Here is a 12,329-nt window from a genome sequence, read left to right on the forward strand (position 1 = left end):
GGGACAGAGTGTTCACGGTCAGTGTTACAGGGACAGAGTGTTCACGGTCAGTGTTACACAGGGACAGAGTGTTCACGGTCAGTGTTACACAGGGACAGAATGTTCACAGTCAGTGTTACAGGGACAGAGTGTACACGGTCAGTGTTACACAGGGACAGAGTGTTCACGGTCAGTGTTACACAGGCACAGAGTGTTCACGGTCAGTGTTACACAGGGGCAGAGTGATCACGGTCAGTGTTACACAGGGACAGAGTGTTCACGGTCAGTGTTACAGGGACAGAGTGTTCACAGTCAGTGTTACACAGGGACAGAGTGTTCACGGTCAGTGTTACAGGGACAGAGTGTTCACTGTCAGTGTTACACAGGGACAGAGTGTACACGGTCAGTGTTACACAGGGACAGAGTGTACACGGTCAGTGTTACAGGGACAGAGTATTCAGGGTCAGTGTTACAGGGACAGAGTGTACACGGTCAGTGTTACACAGGGACAGAGTGTACACGGTCACTGTTACAGGGACAGAGTGTACACGGTCAGTGTTACGCAGGGACAGAGTGTACACGGTCACTGTTACAGGGACAGAGTGTACACGGTCAGTGTTACACAGGGACAGAGTGTACCCGGTCAGTGTTACAGGGACAGAGTGTACACAGTCAGTGTTACAGGGACAGAGTGTACACGGTCAGTGTTACAGGGACAGAGTGTACACGGTCAGTGTTACACAGGGACAGAGTGTACACGGTCAGTGTTACACAGGGACAGAGTGTTCACAGTCAGTGTTACACAGGGACAGAGTGGTCACGGTCAGTGTTACACAGGGACAGAGTGTACACGGTCAGTGTTACAGGGTCAGAGTGTACACGGTCAGTGTTACACAGGGACAGAGTGTTCACGGTCAGTGTTACACAGGGACAGAGTGTTCACGGTCAGTGTTACAGGGACAGAGTGTACACGGTCAGTGTTACACAGGGACACAGTGTTCACCATCAGTGTTACAGGGACAGAGTGTACACGGTCAGTGTGACACAGGGACAGAGTGTTCACGGTCAGTGTTACAGGGACAGAGTGTTCACGGTCAGTGTTACACAGGGACAGAGTGTACACGGTCGGTGTTACAGGGACAGAGTGTTCACGGTCAGTGTTACAGGGACAGAGTGTTCACAGTCAGTGTTACGCAGGGACAGAGTGTACACGGTCAGTGTTACACAGGGACAGAGTGTTCACGGTCAGTGTTACAGGGACAGAGTGTACACGGTCAGTGTTACAGGGACAGAGTGTTCACCATCAGTGTTACAGGGACACAGTGTACACGGTCAGTGTGACACAGGGACAGAGTGTTCACGGTCAGTGTTACAGGGACAGAGTGTTCACGGTCAGTGTTACACAGGGACAGAGTGTTCACGGTCAGTGTTACCGGGACATTTTGTACACGGTCAGTGTTACAGGGACAGAGTGTTCACAGTCAGTGTTACACAGGGACAGAGTGTACACCGTCAGTGTTCCACAGGGACAGAGTGTTCACGGTCAGTGTTACAGGGACAGAGTGTTCACCATCAGTGTTACAGGGACAGAGTGTACACGGTCAGTGTGACACAGGGACAGAGTGTTCACGGTCAGTGTTGCAGGGACAGAGTGTTCACGGTCAGTGTTACACAGGGACAGATTGTACACGGTCAGTGTTACACAGGGACAGAGTGTACACGGTCAGTGTTACAGGGACAGAGTGTACACGGTCAGTGTTACACAGGGACAGAGTGTTCACGGTCAGTGTTACAGGGACAGAGTGTACACGGTCAGTGTTACACAGGGACAGAGTGTTCAGGGTCAGTGTTACACAGGGACAGAGTGTACACGGTCAGTGTTACAGGGACAGAGTGTACACGGTCAGTGTTACACAGGGACAGAGTGTACACAGTCAGTGTTACAGGGACAGAGTGTTCATGGTCAGTGTTACAGGGACAGATTGTACACGGTCAGTGTTACAGGGACAGAGTGTACACGGTCAGTGTTACACAGGGACAGAGTGTAAACGGTCAGTGTTACAGGGACAGAGTGTTCACGGTCAGTGTTACTGGGACAGAGTGTACACGGTCAGTGTTACAGGGACAGAGTGTTCACGGTCAGTGTTACAGGGACAGAGTGTACACGGTCAGTGTTACAGGGACAGAGTGTTCACGGTCAGTGTTACAGGGACAGAGTGTACACGGTCAGTGTTACACAGGGACAGAGTGTTCACGGTCAGTGTTACAGGGACAGAGTGTTCACGGTCAGTGTTACACAGGGACAGAGTGTACACGGTCAGTGTTACAGGGACAGAGTGTTCACGGTCAGTGTTACAGGGACAGAGTGTACACGGTCAGTGTTACAGGGACAGAGTGTACACTGTCAGTGTTACAGGGACAGAGTGTTCACGGTCAGTGTGACAGGGACAGAGTGTACACGGTCAGTGTTACACAGGGACAGAGTGTACACGGTCAGTGTTACAGGGACAGAGTGTTCACGGTCAGTGTTACACAGGGACAGCGTGTTCACGGTCAGTGTTACAGGGACAGAGTGTTCACGGTCAGTGTTACACAGGGACAGAGTGTACACGGTCAGTGTTACACAGGGACAGAGTGTACACGGTCAGTGTTACAGGGACAGAGTGTACACGGTCAGTGTTACACAGGGACAGAGTGTACACGGTCAGTGTTACACAGGGACAGAGTATACTCGGTCAGTGTTACAGGGACAGAGTGTTCACGGTCAGTGTTACAGGGACAGAGTGTTCACGGTCAGTGTTACACAGGGACACAGTGTACACGGTCAGTGTTACAGGGACAGAGTGTTCACGGTCAGTGTTACAGGGACAGAGTGTACACGGTCAGTGTTACAGGGACAGAGTGTTCACGGTCAGTGTTACACAGGGACAGAGTGTACACGGTCAGTGTTACAGGGACAGAGTGTTCACGGTCAGTGTTACACAGGGACAGAGTGTTCACGGTCAGTGTTACAGGGACAGAGTGTTCACGGTCAGTGTTACAGGGACAGAGTGTACACGGTCAGTGTTACAGGGACAGAGTGTTCACGGTCAGTGTTACAGGGACATTTTGTACACGGTCCGTGTTACAGGGACAGAGTGTTCACAGTCAGTGTTACACAGGGACAGAGTGTACACGGTCAGTGTTACACAGGGACAGAGTGTTCACGGTCAGTGTTACAGGGACAGAGTGTACACGGTCAGTGTGACACAGGGACAGAGTGTTCACGGTCAGTGTTGCAGGGACAGTGTTCACGGTCAGTGTTACACAGGAACAGAGTGTTCACGGTCTGTGTTACAGGGACAGAGTATTCAGGGTCAGTGTTACACAGGGACAGAGTGTTCACGGTCAGTGTTACACAGGGACAGAGTGTACACGGTCAGTGTTACACAGGGACAGAGTGTACACGGTCAGTGTTACAGGGACAGAGTGTTCACGGTCAGTGTTACAGGGACAGAGTGTTCACGGTCAGTGTTAAACAGGGACAGAGTGTTCACGGTCAGTGTTGCAGGGACAGAGTGTACACGGTCAGTGTTACACAGGCAGAGTGTACACGGTCAGTGTTACAGGGACAGAGTGTTCACGGTCAGTGTTACAGGGACAGAGTGTTCACGGTCAGTGTTACACAGACAGAGTGTACACGGTCAGTGTTACAGGGACAGAGTGTTCACGGTCAGTGTTACAGGGACAGAGTGTTCACGGTCAGTGTTACACAGGGACAGAGTGTTCACGGTCAGTGTTACACAGGGACAGAATGTTCACAGTCAGTGTTACAGGGACAGAGTGTACACGGTCAGTGTTACACGGGGACAGAGTGTTCACGGTCAGTGTTACACAGGGACAGAGTGTACACGGTCAGTGTGACACAGGGACAGAGTGTTCACGGTCATTGTTACAGGGACAGAGTGTACACGGTCAGTGTTACAGGGACAGAGTGTTCACGGTCAGTGTTACACAGGGACAGAGTGTACACGGTCAGTGTTACAGGGACAGAGTGTTCATGGTCAGTGTTACACAGGGACAGAGTGTTCACGGTCAGTGTTACAGGGACAGAGTGTTCACGGTCAGTGTTACAGGGACATTTTGTACACGGTCCGTGTTACAGGGACAGAGTGTTCACAGTCAGTGTTACACAGGGACAGAGTGTACACGGTCAGTGTTACACAGGGACAGAGTGTTCACGGTCAGTGTTACAGGGACAGAGTGTACACGGTCAGTGTGACACAGGGACAGAGTGTTCACGGTCAGTGTTACAGGGACAGAGTGTTCACGGTCAGTGTTACAGGGACAGAGTGTACACGGTCAGTGTGACACAGGGACAGAGTGTACACGGTCAGTGTTAAACAGGGACAGAGTGTTCACGGTCAGTGTTGCAGGGACAGAGTGTTCACGGTCAGTGTTACAGGGACAGAGTGATCACGGTCAGTGTTACAGGGACAGAGTGTTCACGGTCAGTGTTAAACAGGGACAGAGTGTTCACGGTCAGTGTTGCAGGGACAGAGTGTTCACGGTCAGTGTTACAGGGACAGAGTGTACACGGTCAGTGTTACAGGGACAGAGTGTAAACGGTCAGTGTTACACAGGGACAGAGTGTACACGGTCAGTGTTACACAGACAGAGTGTACACGGTCAGTGTTACAGGGACAGAGTGTTCACGGTCAGTGTTACAGGGACAGAGTGTTCACGGTCAGTGTTACACAGGGACAGAGTGTTTACGGTCAGTGTTACACAGGGACAGAATGTTCACAGTCAGTGTTACAGGGACAGAGTGTACACGGTCAGTGTTACACAGGGACAGAGTGTTCACGGTCAGTGTTACACAGGCACAGAGTGTTCACGGTCAGTGTTACACAGGGGCAGAGTGATCACGGTCAGTGTTACACAGGGACAGAGTGTTCACGGTCAGTGTTACAGGGACAGAGTGTTCACAGTCAGTGTTACACAGGGACAGAGTGTTCACGGTCAGTGTTACAGGGACAGAGTGTTCACTGTCAGTGTTACACAGGGACAGAGTGTACCCGGTCAGTGTTACAGGGACAGAGTGTACACAGTCAGTGTTACAGGGACAGAGTGTACACGGTCAGTGTTACAGGGACAGAGTGTACACGGTCAGTGTTACACAGGGACAGAGTGTACACGGTCAGTGTTACACAGGGACAGAGTGTTCACAGTCAGTGTTACACAGGGACAGAGTGGTCACGGTCAGTGTTACACAGGGACAGAGTGTACACGGTCAGTGTTACAGGGTCAGAGTGTACACGGTCAGTGTTACACAGGGACAGAGTGTTCACGGTCAGTGTTACACAGGGACAGAGTGTTCACGGTCAGTGTTACAGGGACAGAGTGTACACGGTCAGTGTTACACAGGGACACAGTGTTCACCATCAGTGTTACAGGGACAGAGTGTACACGGTCAGTGTGACACAGGGACAGAGTGTTCACGGTCAGTGTTACAGGGACAGAGTGTTCACGGTCAGTGTTACACAGGGACAGAGTGTACACGGTCGGTGTTACAGGGACAGAGTGTTCACGGTCAGTGTTACAGGGACAGAGTGTTCACAGTCAGTGTTACACAGGGACAGAGTGTACACGGTCAGTGTTACACAGGGACAGAGTGTTCACGGTCAGTGTTACAGGGACAGAGTGTACACGGTCAGTGTTACAGGGACAGAGTGTTCACCATCAGTGTTACAGGGACACAGTGTACACGGTCAGTGTGACACAGGGACAGAGTGTTCACGGTCAGTGTTACAGGGACAGAGTGTTCACGGTCAGTGTTACACAGGGACAGAGTGTTCACGGTCAGTGTTACAGGGACATTTTGTACACGGTCAGTGTTACAGGGACAGAGTGTTCACAGTCAGTGTTACACAGGGACAGAGTGTACACCGTCAGTGTTCCACAGGGACAGAGTGTTCACGGTCAGTGTTACAGGGACAGAGTGTTCACCATCAGTGTTACAGGGACAGAGTGTACACGGTCAGTGTGACACAGGGACAGAGTGTTCACGGTCAGTGTTATAGGGACAGAGTGTTCACGGTCAGTGTTACAGGGACAGAGTGTACACGGTTAGTGTTATAGGGACAGAGTGTACACGGTCAGTGTGACACAGGGACAGAGTGTTCACGGTCAGTGTTATAGGGACAGAGTGTTCACGGTCAGTGTTACAGGGACAGAGTGTTCACGGTCAGTGTTACACAGGGACAGAGTGTTCAGGGTCAGTGTTACACAGGGACAGATTGTACACGGTCAGTGTTACACAGGGACAGAGTGTACACGGTCAGTGTTACAGGGACAGAGTGTACACGGTCAGTGTTACACAGGGACAGAGTGTACACAGTCAGTGTTACAGGGACAGAGTGTTCATGGTCAGTGTTACAGGGACAGATTGTACACGGTCAGTGTTACAGGGACAGAGTGTACACGGTCAGTGTTACACAGGGACAGAGTGTAAACGGTCAGTGTTACAGGGACAGAGTGTTCACGGTCAGTGTTACAGGGACAGAGTGTACACGGTCAGTGTTACAGGGACAGAGTGTTCACGGTCAGTGTTACAGGGACAGAGTGTACACGGTCAGTGTTACAGGGACAGAGTGTTCACGGTCAGTGTTACAGGGACAGAGTGTACACGGTCAGTGTTACACAGGGACAGAGTGTTCACGGTCAGTGTTACAGGGACAGAGTGTTCACGGTCAGTGTTACACAGGGACAGAGTGTACACGGTCAGTGTTACAGGGACAGAGTGTTCACGGTCAGTGTTACAGGGACAGAGTGTACACGGTCAGTGTTACAGGGACAGAGTGTACACTGTCAGTGTTACAGGGACAGAGTGTTCACGGTCAGTGTGACAGGGACAGAGTGTACACGGTCAGTGTTACACAGGGACAGAGTGTACACGGTCAGTGTTACAGGGACAGAGTGTTCACGGTCAGTGTTACACAGGGACAGCGTGTTCACGGTCAGTGTTACAGGGACAGAGTGTTCACGGTCAGTGTTACACAGGGACAGAGTGTACACGGTCAGTGTTACACAGGGACAGAGTGTACACGGTCAGTGTTACAGGGACAGAGTGTACACGGTCAGTGTTACACAGGGACAGAGTGTACACGGTCAGTGTTACACAGGGACAGAGTATACTCGGTCAGTGTTACAGGGACAGAGTGTTCACGGTCAGTGTTACACAGGGACAGAGTGTACACGGTCAGTGTTACACAGGGACAGAGTGTTCACGGTCAGTGTGACAGGGACAGAGTGTACACGGTCAGTGTTACACAGGGACAGAGTGTACACGGTCAGTGTTACAGGGACAGAGTGTTCACGGTCAGTGTTACACAGGGACAGCGTGTTCACGGTCAGTGTTACAGGGACAGAGTGTTCACGGTCAGTGTTACACAGGGACAGAGTGTACACGGTCAGTGTTACACAGGGACAGAGTGTACACGGTCAGTGTTACAGGGACAGAGTGTACACGGTCAGTGTTACACAGGGACAGAGTGTACACGGTCAGTGTGACACAGGGACAGAGTGTTCACGGTCAGTGTTACAGGGACAGAGTGTTCACAGTCAGTGTTACACAGGGGCAGAGTGTACACGGTCAGTGTTACACAGGGACAGAGTGTTCACGGTCAGTGTTACAGGGACAGAGTGTTCACCATCAGTGTTACAGGGACAGAGTGTACACGGTCAGTGTTACACAGGGACAGAGTGTACACGGTCAGTGTTACAGGGACAGAGTGTTCACGGTCAGTGTTACAGGGACAGAGTGTTCACGGTCAGTGTTAAACAGGGACAGAGTGTTCACGGTCAGTGTTGCAGGGACAGAGTGTACACGGTCAGTGTTACACAGACAGAGTGTACACGGTCAGTGTTACAGGGACAGAGTGTTCACGGTCAGTGTTACAGGGACAGAGTGTTCACGGTCAGTGTTACACAGACAGAGTGTACACGGTCAGTGTTACAGGGACAGAGTGTTCACGGTCAGTGTTACAGGGACAGAGTGTTCACGGTCAGTGTTACACAGGGACAGAGTGTTCACGGTCAGTGTTACACAGGGACAGAATGTTCACAGTCAGTGTTACAGGGACAGAGTGTACACGGTCAGTGTTACACGGGGACAGAGTGTTCACGGTCAGTGTTACACAGGGACAGAGTGTACACGGTCAGTGTGACACAGGGACAGAGTGTTCACGGTCATTGTTACAGGGACAGAGTGTACACGGTCAGTGTTACAGGGACAGAGTGTTCACGGTCAGTGTTACACAGGGACAGAGTGTACACGGTCAGTGTTACAGGGACAGAGTGTTCATGGTCAGTGTTACACAGGGACAGAGTGTTCACGGTCAGTGTTACAGGGACAGAGTGTTCACGGTCAGTGTTACAGGGACATTTTGTACACGGTCCGTGTTACAGGGACAGAGTGTTCACAGTCAGTGTTACACAGGGACAGAGTGTACACGGTCAGTGTTACACAGGGACAGAGTGTTCACGGTCAGTGTTACAGGGACAGAGTGTACACGGTCAGTGTGACACAGGGACAGAGTGTTCACGGTCAGTGTTACAGGGACAGAGTGTTCATGGTCAGTGTTACAGGGACAGAGTGTTCACGGTCAGTGTTACACAGGGACAGAGTGTTCAGGGTCAGTGTTACAGGGACATTTTGTACACGGTCCGTGTTACAGGGACAGAGTGTACACGGTCAGTGTTACACAGGGACAGAGTGTACACGGTCAGTGTTACAGGGACAGAGTGTTCACGGTCAGTGTTACAGGGACAGAGTGTTCACGGTCAGTGTTAAACAGGGACAGAGTGTACACGGTCAGTGTTACAGGGACAGAGTGTAAACGGTCAGTGTTACACAGGGACAGAGTGTACACGGTCAGTGTTACACAGACAGAGTGTACACGGTCAGTGTTACAGGGACAGAGTGTTCACGGTCAGTGTTACAGGGACAGAGTGTTCACGGTCAGTGTTACACAGGGACAGAGTGTTCACGGTCAGTGTTACACAGGGACAGAATGTTCACAGTCAGTGTTACAGGGACAGAGTGTACACGGTCAGTGTTACACAGGGACAGAGTGTTCACGGTCAGTGTTACACAGGCACAGAGTGTTCACGGTCAGTGTTACACAGGGGCAGAGTGATCACGGTCAGTGTTACACAGGGACAGAGTGTTCACGGTCAGTGTTACAGGGACAGAGTGTTCACAGTCAGTGTTACACAGGGACAGAGTGTTCACGGTCAGTGTTACAGGGACAGAGTGTTCACTGTCAGTGTTACACAGGGACAGAGTGTACACGGTCAGTGTTACACAGGGACAGAGTGTACACGGTCAGTGTTACAGGGACAGAGTATTCAGGGTCAGTGTTACAGGGACAGAGTGTACACGGTCAGTGTTACACAGGGACAGAGTGTACACGGTCACTGTTACAGGGACAGAGTGTACACGGTCAGTGTTACGCAGGGACAGAGTGTACACGGTCACTGTTACAGGGACAGAGTGTACACGGTCAGTGTTACACAGGGACAGAGTGTACCCGGTCAGTGTTACAGGGACAGAGTGTACACAGTCAGTGTTACAGGGACAGAGTGTACACGGTCAGTGTTACAGGGACAGAGTGTACACGGTCAGTGTTACACAGGGACAGAGTGTACACGGTCAGTGTTACACAGGGACAGAGTGTTCACAGTCAGTGTTACACAGGGACAGAGTGGTCACGGTCAGTGTTACAGGGTCAGAGTGTACACGGTCAGTGTTACACAGGGACAGAGTGTTCACGGTCAGTGTTACACAGGGACAGAGTGTTCACGGTCAGTGTTACAGGGACAGAGTGTACACGGTCAGTGTTACACAGGGACACAGTGTTCACCATCAGTGTTACAGGGACAGAGTGTACACGGTCAGTGTGACACAGGGACAGAGTGTACACGGTCAGTGTTACAGGGACAGAGTGTTCACGGTCAGTGTTACAGGGACAGAGTGTACACGGTCAGTGTTACAGGGACAGAGTGTACACTGTCAGTGTTACAGGGACAGAGTGTTCACGGTCAGTGTTACACAGGGGCAGAGTGATCACGGTCAGTGTTACACAGGGACAGAGTGTTCACGGTCAGTGTTACAGGGACAGAGTGTTCACAGTCAGTGTTACACAGGGACAGAGTGTTCACGGTCAGTGTTACAGGGACAGAGTGTTCACTGTCAGTGTTACACAGGGACAGAGTGTACACGGTCAGTGTTACACAGGGACAGAGTGTACACGGTCAGTGTTACAGGGACAGAGTATTCAGGGTCAGTGTTACAGGGACAGAGTGTACACGGTCAGTGTTACACAGGGACAGAGTGTACACGGTCACTGTTACAGGGACAGAGTGTACACGGTCAGTGTTACGCAGGGACAGAGTGTACACGGTCACTGTTACAGGGACAGAGTGTACACGGTCAGTGTTACACAGGGACAGAGTGTACCCGGTCAGTGTTACAGGGACAGAGTGTACACAGTCAGTGTTACAGGGACAGAGTGTACACGGTCAGTGTTACAGGGACAGAGTGTACACGGTCAGTGTTACACAGGGACAGAGTGTACACGGTCAGTGTTACACAGGGACAGAGTGTTCACAGTCAGTGTTACACAGGGACAGAGTGGTCACGGTCAGTGTTACACAGGGACAGAGTGTACACGGTCAGTGTTACAGGGTCAGAGTGTACACGGTCAGTGTTACACAGGGACAGAGTGTTCACGGTCAGTGTTACACAGGGACAGAGTGTTCACGGTCAGTGTTACAGGGACAGAGTGTACACGGTCAGTGTTACACAGGGACACAGTGTTCACCATCAGTGTTACAGGGACAGAGTGTACACGGTCAGTGTGACACAGGGACAGAGTGTTCACGGTCAGTGTTACAGGGACAGAGTGTTCACGGTCAGTGTTACACAGGGACAGAGTGTACACGGTCGGTGTTACAGGGACAGAGTGTTCACGGTCAGTGTTACAGGGACAGAGTGTTCACAGTCAGTGTTACACAGGGACAGAGTGTACACGGTCAGTGTTACACAGGGACAGAGTGTTCACGGTCAGTGTTACAGGGACAGAGTGTACACGGTCAGTGTTACAGGGACAGAGTGTTCACCATCAGTGTTACAGGGACACAGTGTACACGGTCAGTGTGACACAGGGACAGAGTGTTCACGGTCAGTGTTACAGGGACAGAGTGTTCACGGTCAGTGTTACACAGGGACAGAGTGTTCACGGTCAGTGTTACCGGGACATTTTGTACACGGTCAGTGTTACAGGGACAGAGTGTTCACAGTCAGTGTTACACAGGGACAGAGTGTACACCGTCAGTGTTCCACAGGGACAGAGTGTTCACGGTCAGTGTTACAGGGACAGAGTGTTCACCATCAGTGTTACAGGGACAGAGTGTACACGGTCAGTGTGACACAGGGACAGAGTGTTCACGGTCAGTGTTGCAGGGACAGAGTGTTCACGGTCAGTGTTACACAGGGACAGATTGTACACGGTCAGTGTTACACAGGGACAGAGTGTACACGGTCAGTGTTACAGGGACAGAGTGTACACGGTCAGTGTTACACAGGGACAGAGTGTTCACGGTCAGTGTTACAGGGACAGAGTGTACACGGTCAGTGTTACACAGGGACAGAGTGTTCAGGGTCAGTGTTACACAGGGACAGAGTGTACACGGTCAGTGTTACAGGGACAGAGTGTACACGGTCAGTGTTACACAGGGACAGAGTGTACACAGTCAGTGTTACAGGGACAGAGTGTTCATGGTCAGTGTTACAGGGACAGATTGTACACGGTCAGTGTTACAGGGACAGAGTGTACACGGTCAGTGTTACACAGGGACAGAGTGTAAACGGTCAGTGTTACAGGGACAGAGTGTTCACGGTCAGTGTTACTGGGACAGAGTGTACACGGTCAGTGTTACAGGGACAGAGTGTTCACGGTCAGTGTTACAGGGACAGAGTGTACACGGTCAGTGTTACAGGGACAGAGTGTTCACGGTCAGTGTTACAGGGACAGAGTGTACACGGTCAGTGTTACACAGGGACAGAGTGTTCACGGTCAGTGTTACAGGGACAGAGTGTTCACGGTCAGTGTTACACAGGGACAGAGTGTACACGGTCAGTGTTACAGGGACAGAGTGTTCACGGTCAGTGTTACAGGGACAGAGTGTACACGGTCAGTGTTACAGGGACAGAGTGTACACTGTCAGTGTTACAGGGACAGAGTGTTCACGGTCAGTGTGACAGGGACAGAGTGTACACGGTCAGTGTTACACAGGGACAGAGTGTA

At 51.3% G+C, this 12,329-nt stretch overlaps 1 protein-coding gene across 3 annotated transcripts in view; it reads left to right on the forward strand.

The window, feature by feature from the left end:
- Positions 1-12,329, forward strand: part of spef2 (sperm flagellar 2) — a 714,991-nt gene that overhangs the window by 348,964 nt on the left and 353,698 nt on the right. The gene's annotated exons all lie outside the window — the stretch shown is intronic.

This window comes from Chiloscyllium punctatum, chromosome 2 (genome assembly GCF_047496795.1).
Source record: "Chiloscyllium punctatum isolate Juve2018m chromosome 2, sChiPun1.3, whole genome shotgun sequence".
NCBI classification, from domain to species: Eukaryota; Metazoa; Chordata; class Chondrichthyes; order Orectolobiformes; family Hemiscylliidae; genus Chiloscyllium; species Chiloscyllium punctatum.